At 31.8% G+C, this 18,073-nt stretch overlaps 2 long non-coding RNA genes across 2 annotated transcripts; both read right to left on the bottom strand.

Annotated features, from left to right (window-relative positions):
* Positions 1-6,391: 6,391 nt before the first annotated feature.
* On the bottom strand, positions 6,392-8,231 carry LOC143059710 (uncharacterized). The gene is made up of 2 exons (XR_012973568.1): positions 8,097-8,231; positions 6,392-6,757 (listed from the first exon to the last, which is right to left on the bottom strand). It is a non-coding gene; the product is annotated as an uncharacterized LOC143059710 (long non-coding RNA).
* Positions 8,232-10,153: 1,922 nt separating this feature from the next.
* On the bottom strand, positions 10,154-17,153 carry LOC143059123 (uncharacterized). The gene is made up of 3 exons (XR_012973393.1): positions 16,823-17,153; positions 14,669-14,773; positions 10,154-10,878 (listed from the first exon to the last, which is right to left on the bottom strand). It is a non-coding gene; the product is annotated as an uncharacterized LOC143059123 (long non-coding RNA).
* Between the last annotated feature and the right edge of the window lie 920 nt (positions 17,154-18,073).

Raw genomic sequence — 18,073 nt, 5'->3', positions numbered from 1 at the left:
GTTAGAAAAAGACCAACAAAGTCAAGGAGACAAATAAAGGATTTTCAATTAATTTCATATGAAAACCTATTGTTCAATATTGTGGGCCTAGAGTTGCATTACCCTTTACCTTATAATGTACTTTACAAAAGAAAACAACCCAAAATAAAGCAATCGAAAAGCCTCCGTACTTGTAAGAGAAACCAAAACAATAATTAGGACCAATAAACAAAACAGTATATACAGCTGTTTCTATTGTAACGCCTCTTTTGGGGTGATATATGTTATTCATAGATTTTTCTTTTTTTTTCACATACTGGTTCCAAGATATAATATCTTTGTTTGATATCATAGAGACATAACTTTGGAATGTTAACAGTATAAAAATGATGCAGTGAAAATTGAATTCTGAAGTAGGCACAAAGTAAAAGAGGGACAGTTAAACTCATAAATCGAAAATAAACTGAAAACGTCATGGCTAAAAATGAAAAAGACAAACAGACAAAACAATAGTACACATGACACAAAAAAGAAAACTACAGACTAAGCAACACAAACCCCACTAAAACTAGAGGTGATCTCAGGTGCTCCGGTAGGGTAAGGAGATCATGCTCCACATGTGACACCCGTCATGTTGCTCATTATATAACAAATCAAGTAAATAGTCTAATTCGGTAGTTCACATTCATGATAGGGAAGGGGATTGTAGTTACGACGTAAGGAACATATCCGATATTATATGTGAAACGGTTATTCCATAACGGTCAACCAACTCGTGATTGCGTCCGTAAAATTTACGAAGGGATGATTTCAACTTCACCATTTACAGGTATAATATTACAGAATTTTGGAATAAGTTTAAAATGTATGAAGGTAGGGGCAAGTTATTGTTGAAAACATGCCGCACAGTCCTATGCATTCAGATTAATCCTACAACGGATGTTACTAGCAGTGAAGGATCTTCATACCCTTAGCAACAACCTGAGATCATACCAAGTCTTTTGTGACGTTCTTGTTGTTGTTTTTGTATATGCGTAGTGTTTAGTAAACCGTTTAGTCCTGATAATTTTTGTTTTTCTTTTAAGAATTTATTTGGTTTTTGTTGTCTGTCTTTTTTGTATCTTATGGTAACCAGCTACTTTTTCTGTTTGGTTATCAACTAACTGACAAGTGTTTAACATCTCATAATTATTAATATAAGACAAATTCTGAAATTACCTTTCTGGGATAATCCAGTAACGTTTATTTGTTCCGATGCCATATTGGGCGTTTTTTCCAATTCAGTTATCCGTCCTTCAAGGTATTCTATTTTTCTTTCAAAGATCGCATCTAAATTAAAAAAAAATAAGAATGAAAATGGGGAGTCTGTCAAAGAGACACAAACCCAACCATATCACAGACAACAGCAGAAGGTCACCAATGGGTCTTTCCCGATCGCACGTTACACAATCACACCATTCCTCATACACCATTACACCATTCCTCTTACATCATACACCATAGCACCATACACCTTACACCATTGCACCATATGCCATACACCATTATAACATACACGTTTTTTTGGGAAGTTTACACCATCCAGGGGCTGTAGGAGTTGCAGTTTATTTTGTGGACAACATATTTTACTAACATAAAAGTTTGAAATGTGACTGCGACCAAGCCTTAAGTATAAAAGAAAATCTGAAATATTGAAGATATCAACAAATCAGTCGGACAACACCAAAAGAAGAATCAAAACACATAAGTTAGAAAAAGACCAACAAAGTCAAGGAAATAAAACAAGGATTTTCAATTAATTTTGTATGAAAACCAAATGTTCAATATTGTGGGCCTAGAGTTGCATTCCCCTTAACCTTATAATGTATTTTACAAAAGAAAACAACCCAAAATAAAGCAATTGAAAAGTCTTCGCATTTGTAAGGGAAACCAAAACAATAATTAGGACCAATAAACAAAACTGTATATACAGCTGTTTCTATTGTAACGCCTCTTTTGGGGAGATATATGATATTCATAGATTTTTCTTTTTTTTTTCACATACTGGTTTCAAGAGATGTTTGATATCATAGAGACATAACTTTGGAATGTTAACAGTATAAAAATGATGCAGTGAAATTGATTTCTGAAGTAGGCACAAAGTGAAAGAGGGACAGTTAAACTCATAAATCGAAAATAAACTGAAAACGTCATGGCTAAAAATGAAAAGACAAACAGACAAAACAATAGTACACATGACACAAAAAAGAAAACTACAGAATAAGCAACACGAACCCCACTAAAAAGTAGGGGTGATCTCAGGTGCTCCGGTAGGTTAAGGAGGTAATGATCCACATGTGACACCCGTCGTGTTGCTCATTATATAACAAATCCAGTAAATAGTCTAATTCGGTAGGTCACATTCATGATAGGGAAGGGGATTGTAGTTACGACGTAAGGAACATATCCGATATTATATGTGAAACGGTTATTCAATAACGGTCAACCAACTCGTGATTGCGTCCGTAAAATTTACGAAGGGATGATTTCAACTTCACCATTTGAAGGTATGGTATTACAGAATTATGGAATAAGTTTAAAATGTATGAAGGTAGGGGCAAGAAATTGTTGAAAACATGCCGCACAGTCCTTTGTATTCAGAATATCATACAACGGATGTTACTAGCAGTGAAGGATCTTCATACCCTTAGCAACAACCTGAGATCATACCAAGTCTTTTGTGACGTTCTTGTTGTTGTTTTTGTATATGCGTAGTGTTTAGTAAACCGTTTAGTCCTGATAATTTTTGTTTTTCTTTTAAGAATTTATTTGGTTTTTGTTGTCTGTCTTTTTTGTATCTTATGGTAACCAGCTACTTTTTCTGTTTGGTTATCAACTCACTGACAAGTGTTTAACATCTCATAATTATTAATATAAGACAAATTCTGAAATTACCTTTCTGGGATAATCCAGTAACGTTTATTTGTTCCGATGCCATATTGGGCGTTTTTTCCAATTCAGTTATCCGTCCTTCAAGGTATTCTATTTTTCTTTCAAAGATCGCATCTAAATTAAAAAAAAAATAAGAATGAAAATGGGGAGTCTGTCAAAGAGACAAAAACCCAACCATATCACAGACAACAGCAGAAGGTCACCAATGGGTCTTTCCCGAGAAATTCCCGAACCGGATGAGTCCTTAAGCTGTCCCCTAAACAAATATATATACTAGTTCAGTGATAATGGACGCTATACTAAACTCCAAATTATACACAAGAAACTAAAATAAAAAAAACATACAAGACTAACAAAGGCCAGATGCTCCTGACTTGGGACAGGCGCAAAAATGTGGCGGGGTTAAACATGTTTTTCGAGATCTCAAAACTCCCCGTATACATCTAGCCAATGTAGAAAAGTAAACGCATAACAATACCCAAAGGAAAATTTAGTTCAAGCGAAGTCCCAGTCCGATGTCAGAAGTGTATGTTTCTAATAAATCATGTAATTAAAATGTAATTCTTTTTAGAATGAACTTTAAGTATCGAATGTGGAAAATATATATATCAATATACTTTATCTGCTCGAAAGTAAGCGGATGCAATTATAATGATGCATGGGTTCTAGGTAAAGTCTTCCTGTGTACTTTATTAACGCAATTGAGTTACATTGTTTTAAGGAAATATATCACGCTTAACTTAAACAATATATCTGAAAACTTATATGTTTGAGAATTTATTAGCATACTTTCTAATTAGTTATAATTGGCTCAGAACTATCTTTTTGAAACTGCAAAATAATCTAGTTGCTTTCTGTCTATAATGTTTTATGTTAGTAGTTTTATAAGTTTGTGTATGCTTCGTACCGATTTATTGAGTTAGGTTATTTGCAACTGATTTTGACTGTGTGTTCTTTTGTTGTATCGTAACAACTCTGTCTCAGGTAAGAGAGGTTCAGAGTGCTCACGAACATGTTTAACCCTGCCAAAATTATTTATGTACCTGTCCGGGTCAGGAGCCTGTTATTCAATGGTAGACGCTAGTTCTTTTCTGTAATTTTTTGGGCAAAATGTATTGTATAAATTAGCCTGAAATTTTTTCGTTTGAATCATTTCATATTTTTTAAGTCATTGACTTTTAAAGCTGACTATACGGTTATAATATATTCTGTATAATGATCTAAAATTGTTAAGAATGATCATTTTCTTTTCCTACTAAACCTTAAATTAAAATAAAGGATTTGATATTGTATGTTCGTCCATCCTATATTAAATTCATAATCCTGTGTATGACAAGGATTAAAGGGTTCAATTAACATGGAAATGTGAAACCTTGAGCGGGCACATTGTCTTTTGTACACATGTTCCTGTTTCATATGTAATGAATATACATTTATGTGTATTTTTAATTTATATTATCTACTTACTTACAATCCATTAGATATCATATGCTAGCAAACTATGTATTCTATATAATCAAACTACATAGTTCTATGATGAAAACTTATTTTAAATCAAGACGGTATTTAAATTTTAAGCGTTGCACCAAATCGTGATATTCGGCACACCGTTGAAAAAAAGTAAAAAAAAAAAGGCAAACATCAACATGCCATAGTGCATCGGTATCTAATTATATTATTTTATTTGCTTCTTAGATACAAAAAAAAACAAGATAATATAAATATAAGTCAATATTCCTCAAGCTTAATGACAGACTTTGCCAGATTTGTGTCTTTTTTTTTAACAACGATGTATTTGGATTCATTTAGCATTATAGCATTCCAGTTAAACAAAGCCACACTGTTTAATTCGTAACATACGTTCTTATATTATTCTTTTTAAGAAACTTGTTTATCTATACATTGTATCATCAACACAAACACTGTTTATTTCAGTCAGCTTAGATAGGTACGTCTAGTTCTATACTTATGCTATTGTATTGGAAATTTTTAGCACGAGAAACGTGACCTACGGACAAAATATTATTCAGTTTTCTGATATAAATCTTTTTTTTTATTTTATTATTAATCGCGTGGTGGTCACTGAAATACGACTTTCACGATAAAAATAAATGTCCAGATTGATTGAAAGGAAAATAAACACAAATATGACGCTGTTGGTAATTGCAATACCTTTTTATAGTGTACCTCTCTCTAAATTTTTAAGAACCATCTTTTTGATTTCAGCTATCGAAGTATTGGACTGTAATAGCTCATCTATTCTTCTATCTATGTTTGCCATTTTCATTTCAATCAATGAATGTTTTACGTTAACGCATTTAGGGACGGTGCATTATTTATCAAGCAGGGGGACCGGTGCAAATGGTAAGGGGACATGTACTTTTTTCAACGTGCAAAGTAGTGGGACCTGATGTTTTTCATTATCTTAATGCATGGGACAAATGCTTAAGTAGTAAACATTTTATTTTAATTAGCCCAAAAATACACACAAGAAACATTCAAACAGAAACAGAATATGATGAACAATTTTAGTTTTGACTGGTGTAAATCAGCCCATCTATGATGCAAATTCTAGCTTTTTTTTACCTAGATTGATTTAATTCTTGAATTTGACAGCAATACAACAAAAAACAAAATGACCTGGGATTCAGTAAGCTTAATATATATCTAAGATAGCTGCATAATTTGATGAAAATCCAAGTTGATTTGAAAAAGTTATAAAAAAAATTAAAGATGCCTATCTGAATTTATATAATAATTTTTATTTTTACCTATTGTAAAATTAAATTCTTTCATTTCACAGCAATAAATCAAACTACCTAATAAGCTTGAATTTGTTAGATCAATATTTAATTTAGTTGGATGGGCTGATTCACACCAGTCAAACTAAATTTGAAGGTCAAGACGAGAATGTTAAAATGATTGTCAAAAACATTTATATCACAATAAATATTGTTGCTTTACGTTATTTAAGTTACATATTGTGTTTTTATTCACTCAATATATTCATGATATTCATGGGACACATACTTTTTTAATGAATATAGGTCATGGGACATAACTTTTTTTCCTATCACATCAGCATGGGACAATACTTTTTTCCAAACAGGTTTTGCGATTTGCACCGGTCCCCCCTGCTTGATAAATATTGCACCGTCCCTTATAGATACAGAAGAGCGAAATTCCATAAATGATCTTCATTGTAGTTATCTTTGTCACAGCGTCTGTAAAACGAAGTGAATAAACTGCAAGTTCTACAAAATTAAAGAGGCTGAATTTAAGAGAATGATGCCCCGTTTCAAAGTACAACCGTTCTGAGTAATATTTATAACAGTGTACGCTTAACTGTTTGATTGGCTAACCATATCATAAAGAATGGAAATTTAACAAATGACCGGACTTTATTTCAGGTTTATAGGTACTCACAATAAAATTACCAATAGTACATTATAGTGTGAAATGTATTATTAAAAATACAATATAAAAGTGTACAATGGCCATTTATTCACTTTGGCATTTAAATGTAAAGGGCTATCACATAATATACATTAATCCTTCCAAAATGTAGAAACCGCCCAAAACAAAATGTATGTAATTTAACTTTCGTGACGTAAAATAAGTCACAGCTAGTCCTATAGAAGAATACACCAAGGATACTACGAATATCAAGATAAAAATAATGGACCATTGTTTCCACGATATAACAACAGCATGTTCCTTCTGAACAGTCTTGATGGGTTCATATGTGTGCCCGTCTTTATATGTAATGGTATCTTCATATTCATGCATTTGTATTCTAGAATCCATCTTTTATATATGTTCAATTCCAGTGCTGTGCACAATGGCCCTGTAATTCAAATAGTGTGTAAGAGTTATCAATATTATTAAGTGCATCGGAAGATGGATAAGTGTTCAATTTCCCCTTTGTCTAACAATAATCATAGTTTTACTGACATAAGTTTATATTTAAAGTGCATTGCGTTATGTGTTTACCAATACACTGGTTTGAAGAGTATGGCTAATTTTACCAAATTAATTATTTTAGGTACAGACATTTCATACAAATCCTCATTCGATGTTTAGCAAGCAACATTCATTTAATAATGCATGTCCAGGGAGTCAAACTGTTACACATTTCTGTTCACTGATGTTGAAGTAAGTTTCTCTAGCAAGAATGATTTATGTCGTTTCGGTAAAACAAATTTTCTGAAAAAAATCAGTTGAACTCATTTTGTCTTATGTATTTATTTTTGCCGAACATAAGACAAAACCTTTCGAAATCGCAGTGTTTGACTTCTTTTATTTTTTGATATATATAGTTACATGTTCTGAAGCTAAGATTGGAGATCGTTTTAATTATGGCGCCGGTTTTTATAATATTTCCGACAAAAATGTGTCCCTCAAGGATAGACATGGATATAGAAATATGGTACCATTGAGTAAAATCCCTTGGCAGAAATGATTTTCGCTTGGCGGTACAAACTGAATTATGACTATGAATGTTCCTGTAGGAATTTTAGACTTTAACCCCGTTAACGTATTCTCCATCAAAATATGAGTTATGCGTTTCCCATTTAATTTTGAGCAAACAATAATTAACCAATCAACCGATCAATCTAAATATAACCTATTTTTGTGATAGGATTAAAGATAAAAGTTCTTAAATATATTTACAATACGTTAGTTCTGTTAAGTTAACATTAAAGTAGTGTCCTATCGTGTGGTAGTTTCTGTTCGAATCTATGATTATCGTAATGATTTGAACTTTCAAATTTTAAACTTCCCATTTCTAAGCACTAACATTCTTTCTAATTGTATGGTGTTTAAAGACAAAAATTGATACTAAACGTTCGTGCAAACAAAAACAAAGGAGGTATTGGCAGGGACGCCTTTTGGCCGACACGATATGTCTCTGTCTAACTCACAAGCGAAATGCTTATGCAGTATTAGATCTTTAGATACTAGAATAGTTGTCTAAGATGTAAGTTACTTATTGTGTCCTATTTTTAATTGTAATACTTTTTGGCCGAGTTACATGGCGTGTTATTCATACATAATAGGACTCGGTTACTCTATCAACTCAACCGTTCTTGCTACACTTAGAGTTCATGCGACTCCCTAATTGGTTTTACTACAGTGTAACATAGATTTGTCTTATTTATAATGATTTAATCTACTCTTCTTACCTGTAAGAACGTTTTTGCCTAATACATGTTATAAACTGGTTGATTTGAATGTTACGTATGAGTCTTTTGTAGACAAAACACGCCTCTGGTTTACCCAATTATAGTCCTGGTATTCATGATGTTTTTATTTGAAACTCACAAATAGGATTGTGAAAGGAAATTGACAAAACTGAATGACTACAAAATTGTTGTTTTTGGTGCAAAATTCTTACGATTTTTATGATAACTCCTCGAAAACGGGAAACAAGAAATTTTGTTAAACATCCGAAATGATATTACATAAGGAAACTGACAATATTACATGAACATAAATCATTATTTAAGTACACCATATACGATTTATATCATTAATCTATAAAAACAGAAACCAGACAATTTAAAAAAATATAATTCAAGTTGTTTATTAATAATGTTATGTCAATATTAAATCAACACTTCTGTGTTGACATGAATCAAAACTTAAATGGTCATAATCATAAATCAACTGTTAATTAAACTTTAAATTTTTCGAAATAAGAGGAATTTTCTACCTCAGTAATAGAAATATATTTCACTAATAAGCCTATGTAGATTAAACGTTCATCTGGCGTAAACAAGTTTTAATCCTGGTATCTATGACGAGTTTATTTACAATCACTGCGTCACAGCAATAGCTAGTTAATTATTAGTTATAACTTCTGTGTTGACACGAATTATCGGAAAAACATGTATAATCAACTGCTGGTAATTAAACTGGTAAACATATTGAATTTCTCCAAATAATATTGATTTTCTTAAGGAATAGATAAAGTTATCTGTATTCGGCAAATACTTTCGGAAATTTGGATCATCAATGTTTGTCTTTGTGTATTTCGAATATGTTTATTCCATTTTTGGTAATATATTTTTGACGTGGCTGAGTATTGATACATTTAGCAATTATGTTAATGTTGTCTTTCTTTGCCTATGTTCTGTGTCAATCGAATTTCTGTATGCCATTTCGGTTTCTTTGTTAAAATAGTTAATTGTTGTTATTGTGATTAAGATAGTAATATGATTTTCACTGATTTTTGATAATTTACCTAATATATATAAAGAATATGCAGTATGATTGCCTATAAGAAAACTCCACAACAGAGCAAATGACTCAGAATTTCACAACTAAAGGTTACCGTTTGGTCTTAATCAATGTGCTAAGCCCAAACCGCATAGTCAGCTATAAATAACCCCGAAATGACAATGTGAAACAACTCAAACTAATGGCCCAATTTATGTATAAAAAAATAACGAAAAACAAATATATATCACCATTTGAACACAGCAACAAATTGCAACCATTGAATTACAGGCTCCTGACTGTGGATAGGCATATATATACAGAATGTGGCGGGGTTAATCCTTTTAGCCCTCCATTAACCTGGGACAGTGGTGTTACAGTACAACATAAGAAAGAACTATAAAAATCAGTTGAAAAAGTATTTAAAACCTTTCAGATAGATACACATAAATTTACATCTTACAAAATCACAGATTTGACGTGGGTTGGAACGTGTACATCCCTACAAGAAAAACGACACTGAGTACAGATCTGAGAGTACAGGCCGTTACTGATCAGCAAGTCAAGTATTGTAATTAAAACATTATAGAGTAAGTAGTCTGATGACTCTTTGTTGGAGTTATTGCCCATTAATGACGATTTTTGCCATTGTTTTGCATTTTTCCTTTTATGATAAAAAATATAATAGATAAAAAGACTTTTCAAATCACAAACACAATCAGCAAGTCAAGATCTACAAACGAGATAAACTTGTATGTTATAGTAAGAAGACTGTATGGGAGTGGTTGCCCCTAAATGAGGATTTTTTTATGTTTTTCCCTTTTGTGTTGTGAAATAATCTGGCTAAATAATCAGCAGCACAAGATCAGCAAAACAGAAATGTTTGCCAAGGATTCAATTACCGTCTATAATGTTGGAGAGTGTGCTTTGTTGAATATGCACAAAGACCAAGGTGAGATTTTTGATATAAAAATGGATAAATCACACAGTCAAACATGAAAAACAAAAGAACAAACAGATAAACATTCTGGAATACTTTATTGAATGATATACAATGTGCAGACTAAAATTACTCGTTATTGCTCTACGGCTTGTATTGTAATATTAAATGGATGACTGTGCATGATTTTACATAAATGGATATTTATTCTCTGGCCAAAATTCACAAACAATTGAAAAGTCTGTATCCGCCTATACTATTAACTAACGTATTTTACACTCATCAAACACATTGTGAATCTGATGCGAAAAATTAAAAGATTTGAATATCTAGTTGACATTGTACAGTGTTTGTTATTGATATTATGTCATATTCACTCATGAATGTTCTACTTCAGATATGTTGCGTATCATTAGATTTTCATTCTAAGCTCTTAATATAGATATGTCAAAGCTGAACTATTGTAAGGCAGCTTGAATGATCTAAACTTTGTCCTTCAACAGTGATCACATCATTAACTGACAATTCCGTAAACGCTAATAAAGGAGCGTTGTACAATGAAATTGTATTCAAATCACGATGGTGGGACCAAGCCATAGCTATTTCCGTACCATTCTTTCGTATGAAAAACCCCTGTTGACTGTTTGAAAGGATATTCGATAACACAAGATAAAATCCTGCTTTAGGAGCAATAAACTTTCCATCGCGATACGAAGATATCATAGAAATACCATGTGATGATTTAACAGATGTAAACTGTATTCTTCCGTCAGATCCCATTTGTCCTTCACACGCTGTGAATCCAGCTGAAATAGAAAACAATTTCAATAGTTAAACTGCAATAGGTATCCTGAAAAAAGTCTACAGCGGATATCCAATATAGTATTCTATAAAGGTATAAAATCAATGATGATAACTTTTGGTAATGTGCTTTTTGCATTACATGTAACCTTACAGCATGTGCATAGAGTTAGAATCGAGCATTATGGTGACATCCAACTTTCAATATATGTTTGTATGTTATTCCGTGTCATTGGTAGGTATATATACGTGTAAAAGTTATATATTGGTTATTGATAAACAGGAATATAACCAGTTACAATTTCCATAATGGGGTTTTGTTGGATTGCGATAGAATGTATCTTTATACTTCGTTTAAAAAACGTTCTTTGTTTTACGCGTTTTACTTAAATCACAGATGCATCTTAGTTTGTAAAACTGTCACAGGGGTAATTGCAAATGTTCCCAGCATTTATCTTTCAACGTAAACCTATGCTAAATATTGTTTGATTATCTTTAAAGTACACGGCAGCTGCGATGAAATTTTGTATATGACTTGCTTATAAGATTTTTTTTTCTGGCTACAACTTACATAAACATTTAGTGCGGGTTTTGTTCACTCAAAATTATTATTGACATTCGGTACTTAGATGTATCTTGTATCATTCAAATGTATAAAGTACTATCAAAACCTTGTTTTGCCAAATAGTACAGTCATTTACATGCAGTGAATTAAGATGTTGACACTTTTAATTGGCATACTACTAATCACATTACAGTAATACTTTACATGCTTAACACCAAGCAATTGTTAAATTAGCGCATTTTCGAACACCATCACATAGCAACTAATTTTGTTCATTCTTATGTGATTAAATAAACCATTCCTTTTAACAAGTATTCGAAAGGAGAGGAGAACGATATCAAAGGGCCATTCAAACTTATGATTCGAAAATAAACTGACAACGCCATGGCTAAAAAAGACAAACAGACAAATAGACAAACGTACAAGATTCGATTTGTACTTGGAATGACAAATTTATAATTGAAATGGTCTCTCAATCATGTAAAGAATTATACACCTTTATGACTGTTTTGGATATATTTTAGTGAGCTTTGCATTTTAATGAGAAAAACACATTTTTTTTTACTTTTATACTCTTTTGAGAAAGTAACAAACATTTCGAACGGAATAATATTTCTTCAAATCATTCTCTGTTACTTTTTCCTTATTTATGCTAATTGGTTTTTTGGTGGATATTGTTTCCCATAAATATGAGTAAATATCATCGACAATAACTCAAACTAATAATTTAATGACAGTTTCTTGATTTATTTGTAGATCATGTTTAACTTGCCTTTTTGAGATATAAATAGTTGTTTTTTCAACTATTGTTACACAAAAATTGGTTGCAAATCATTAACTAATGACTCAACAATTCAAATAAGTATATTGCAACAGCATTTTGGTATTGTGACTAATTTGTTGATCAAACATATTACTGAACATTTTGGTTTATTATTTTCTACCTACTATCTAATAGTAATGTGTTGATATAACAATGCAAAAAACAACAAGATGAAAAAATACCATTACGGGGAACGTCACTATTTCGATAACGTTGAAATATTTCTAGGTCTTATCTTGCTGAACATGTTTCATCTTAAGTTGTCTCTCTTTGTATACTAGTTGTAAGATGTACATATGTGTAATTATACAAATCGTCATTCACAAACAATAAAGAGTCGTTTGACATAGTAAACAACACAATTTCCCTTTTTGTTTATCTCCATTTTTTTTTTGGTTTTGTTTGTTCAAATTATTCGTAGAGTAGAGGTTGGACGACTACTATGAATATTTTGTTACATATAAAAGACAATGAAACATTCAAAGGACACATTTATATATAATTCTAACAGTGTCTAATATGCCTGCGTCTTTCCCTTAATAAACAGCAGTGTGATAATATTCTCGATATATCTTTAACTATCACAGACTCAGAGATAACATACTGCTGTTACTATTTACCTCTCACGTAAATTCACATGTTTCGTAAATTATATGCAAATGATATGTTGATTTCGTTGCGTTCAAATTGAAATTTAGAAAGAAACAAAAGAATCGTTATTCCTATTAATGCATGATAAAAATAAATAATGCACAAGAGCTTTAAAAATGTACAAAATGAAAGAATATAAATTCCATGAAATCTCGTATATAAACTTGACTTATTAACGTCATTTAAAAAAATTAGATCATACGAAAGAAACATGTCAAGCTGAACGTTTTCCGTGACGCATACGACCTAATATCGGATACTAGAAATATCTCATTAACATCGGGTTTTGAGGCAGTTGTTGTTCCTTTTCTTTCTATTGCATAATTTGAAAAATTGTCGGTATCAGCAAGTCAGCATAACGACTCACTCATTAGTTACGACATGTCAGCTGTGAATTTGACAGTAAATACATGGAAACGAAAAACATTTTTGGGTTATGAATAATGAGGATTAAACACATATTTCCCTTCAAGTTTTGAAGTAAAAATTTAAGCAAGACTTAGATTGATTTGAAATGTGTAGCTTTTGTCTTGAAAAGGGTACATTATAACAGCATTACCATGGCAATCTAACCTTACATTCAGTTATAAAATTACCGTGCTTGTCTAATAAGAATCGAAATTATCCATGGAAGCCGTAGTTTTGTTAGACATTTACACATGGCCTGGGCCGTGATATTCACTGACGCTCAGGATAAAAGGATAGGGACAATAAGGCCCTTATTTGGCCCAAAAATTACCGCAAATTTAAAAGTTATCGTACATATTTTCAAATTACTGAAAAGTATCTAAGGTAAAAGGTATTCAGAAAAACAAAACAATTTTTGACATTGAACAAGTTACCATGGCAACAAATCCTGACTTAAGGTTGCAGTCTTTTAATTGAATGCCTCATAGGCTTACATGTAAAACAGCTGATCTTTGAAAATAAAAAAATAAAAATGCTACATAGAAAAAAATCATATTCATATCATGTATGTACCAGTGTAAAATTGTGATTTAATCGAAAAAAAAGTGGAATAAAAAGTTACGTAATCCTGAAGTCAAAACATTTTTTTTCTACTTCTGTTTGCTGTTTTTACTAGGCCGCACCACTTCCAGTAAACATGATATCCTTCCACTTTTCTGGATTGATCCCCACCAAAAGATGCAAGATTTTTTAAAAGTCTATATATATATTTCAATTCAACATAAACCTATAATCAAACATAATAAATTGAGTTCAGAAAAAAATTCAGAAAAAAATGCACTGTTGAAATACAAGACTGGTACCTTAATTTGCATATTTTTTAAAATATCGTGATTTTCCTTGTTTTTCATCAAATTGTATTTTTTAGATTGAAAAAGTATGTGCGCACCCAAGAAACAATTTAAATTTGGTGACATATTGTCAAAAATTATAATAATTTTTGTTAAATTTTTTTTTTTCTTGGCTGCGCACGATGTTTCCACAACAGATATAAAAATAGAAAGTAGTACATATTATGACGTAATTGTAACGTCATCACATACGAATCATAATGTTTTTTTATTTATATGTTTTGACACTATGCATGTCTAAACATTATTTGCCAATTTGAAAAAGTTATCAAACATTTAATTTTCAAGGGCCAAAACCAGGTCTTAATGCCCCTACTCCTTCGAATATTACGGCTCAGGCCATGTGTAAAGGTCCAAAAAATCTATGACTTCCATGAATTATTTATTAATCAATTAATAGTGAGTTGTTAGGAAATTGCATTGATGGTACAGCTTACCTTTCTGTGTATGTTCACGAACTACCTCTGGCAGATTTTCAGATGCTTTTGATTGCTCACTTATTCTTCGTTCCAAGTTTAACATTTTTAAATCAATCACTGATTCTGAAATAAGATAAATTAAAGTCTAAACGTAATTGTATAATATGCATATTGTTATATGATTAGAACTAGCTCTCAGGATCTGCGTGCATTCAGATCTGTACGGTTTGTTTTTTGTTGTTGGGATACATTATCCTTCGTCAACGTTTACTAGATCATGTAGATGCACATTTGTTTTTGTACTTGTATTTGCATCCATCCATTTGATGAGTAAGGACTTTTTCACCTGATTTTTATAGTTTGTTCTGAGGCTGTACTGTTACATCACTGTTCCATTTTAGAAGAGGGTTGGCGCCTTCAATCAAGTTAAAAGTTTTTCAGTTTGAATTGTTTTGCATATGTCATTTAGGGCCTTTGTAGCTAATTATGCTGCATTGGTTCCGTGCATTGTTGAACGTTGTCCGGTGACCTTAAAGTTGTCTCATTGACAATCATAACACATCTTCTTTTTATAAATACATCGCTTTCGTCCACCTATCGTTTAGTATTTCATTTCGTAATCACATTGCTCAATTTACATTTAGCAAACCAGCAAATTATGATTAAAAAAACTTCGCTTCTTTATTTGAAATCTGTTTAATTTATCTCATAACGATAGAAATTGCAAGCATTTTTCTTTGAATTAGCATATAAATGGTGTCCTTTCATTGTTATAATTTGCATTGGTAAACATAATGATTGAATCGTTGAAACTTGACACCAATCAAATCATAGATCGATAAACACATTCCTCTGTCGGCTTACAACTAATAGTCGACATTGTTTTAGAAATTAACGGCCATTAGTTGATGAGTTCAGCTGCTCCGGACGGGTAAACAGATCCTGCTCAACATATGGCACCCATGGTGTGTTTTTTTTTTCGTATATACCCGGTAGTAAGTCTAACAAGGTAGTTGATTTGGGGGGAAATTGGACTGGAATGTATTTACGACATTAAGAACATATCTGTTATCATCTGTGAAACGAAGGAATGATTTCTATTTCACCACTTGGAGCTCTTAATTTAAACGATACCTTGTGAGGAGCAACCTTCTATAAAGTAAATAAAAGCCCTCTGTATGCCGACGCTGCCGGAATATTGTTACATAGAAATGAACAAAAATTCCAATTGGGAAGCTGAAGTCATCTCTGTTGTCGTACAGTTTCGTTTTTAGCCAACTAGCATTGTCAATTTCTATATGTAAGTCAAGATATAAGGCTGTCTTAAACGGTATCTGTTTTTTGTTTTAAACAGAAGGATTTTTTTATAAAGTGACATTTTTCCCTCCCAAAGACAATTCAACAACAGCAGGTTTTAACTTCAGCAACCGACAAATAGTCTAAATGGGTTTCATATAAAATATACTATATTGAGTTTATATCTATCATGTATATTTAGAATTCGAATGTGCGAAGGGACGCTGAAGGCGATGATCATGTACGAAGGTCTCTGCGTAAGTGATATGGTCCTTTTACTGATGTGCAGTGGTCAGTTAGCTGATGTGCGATTGTTTCTCTGACTTATAATTGCTTGTATAAAATACAGATTATTATGAGAAGCACATTTTGATTTTTTAATACATTCATCATTTTCTATGTCTGTCACTAATAACAGCTTTATACTAAATGACAGATCACTCTCTTTGATTTTCAATCTTATTTGGCCATAACCATGATAACTCTATATAAACATCTTATTTTACTTTGTTTTTCTAATAAGATGTTCGTTTATCGTAATGTATTATAACGGGGAGTATGTCTGCGTACACGTATGTATTGTTTGTCGATTTGCCAATATATTTTCGATTTATAAGTTTGAGTGTGCCTCTGGTATGTTTTCCAACTCTTTTATAAAATATCAAATCAGATTCGTATTATCAAAAATTTGGATCACTCTTATATAATTTAAATCTATGATGTCAGTATATAAATAATATCTAATTTGTTTTCACAGTAGCTTAATTTTAAACTGTTTTAAAATATGCTTTCGAGAATTTGAAACCAGCGTTTTTCTGTCTGCAATCTTAACTAGGGAAATGTTAATGGATATACAATATAGAAATACAATCTTACCGAAATATCCAGTAATGTTATTTTTCCATTCGAGGTCTTCCTTCTCGACATTGTGAGTGAATGTATAATTAATGCTGTCATCGATGTATTCCTTCAGTTGCTGGTTCATAGTTGACACGTCTAGTTCGGCTATCAACGGAGCCTTCCAGTTATCGGACACTAACGGCTTTCGATTTTCCAAACAGTCTTTACTAGAACAAGGTCTAGCAAGTACTGTATATGGTATGGTTAATACCATGGTAACTACCAATACAAGACACAACATCAAAAACATATTTCCCTTATTAAAAGCACCAGTCCTATGTTTTCAAATAATTGATGTTCGGAGAAATGTTCCTTTTATATCAATTGAAGGTACACTACTTTTGTGTGAAAAAGTGATAACGGTAAATGATTCATAATTGGTATAATAATAGTACAAACAATACGATAATGATTCTTTATTAAACAAGAACGCGTGTTAGTTAATCAACATCATCCAAAACAAGAATTATACTTCTTCATTAAATTAGCAACAATATAAACTCCTAATTAACTAATTGTTTTAAATTGAATGCATAAACGTTTATCTGTACTATTCATTTCACCTGAGACAGTACCCTAATGTTTAAAGAGAAAAGATAACATGAGGAATGATTAGTTATGACTGAGATAATGAAGCAACAAATAAAGAAAACATGGTCAATTGAGTTACAAATATTCAAAAACACATTTCCTCCTTAATTGATGATGGAGAAAAAACACTTGATGACGTAAAATAAATATTGGTAACTATCAATTTACTTAATTACAAAACTAGTTTGGATTGTAAAAGAGAATTAAATCTGTACTTTTATAATAAATGGGGTAATACTATAATTTTAGACACCAGACAACAGATATAATTAATAAAAAAATGAATTGCAAAATGAGATAATTGAGCTTATTCTTAAAATAGGATGTGAAACTAACTATGACATTTGATAATAATTTTGAAACGACGAACAGTAGGACAACCGGAAGCGCCTGAGTAAGGATTTCGGCGCTCAGTGATACGGTTCACTAGACGACGTTGTCAACACGTCATGGCGGCCATTATTTGACGTCGGATTTGGCATTCCTCGTTGAAAGTTGCATTCATGACATTATTGGATGCTTAAACTTTGTGCCACACAACATAAAAGATAAAGCTTTATTCCAGATATTGCAGGTAATTATTTTAAAAGAAGTCGTATCCCAAGAAATGATTTAAACGGCAAAAATAAAGTGTAA

Source organism: Mytilus galloprovincialis, chromosome 14, assembly GCF_965363235.1.
Source record: "Mytilus galloprovincialis chromosome 14, xbMytGall1.hap1.1, whole genome shotgun sequence".
NCBI classification, from domain to species: Eukaryota; Metazoa; Mollusca; class Bivalvia; order Mytilida; family Mytilidae; genus Mytilus; species Mytilus galloprovincialis.
This window is presented reverse-complemented; position numbering and strand designations above follow the sequence as displayed.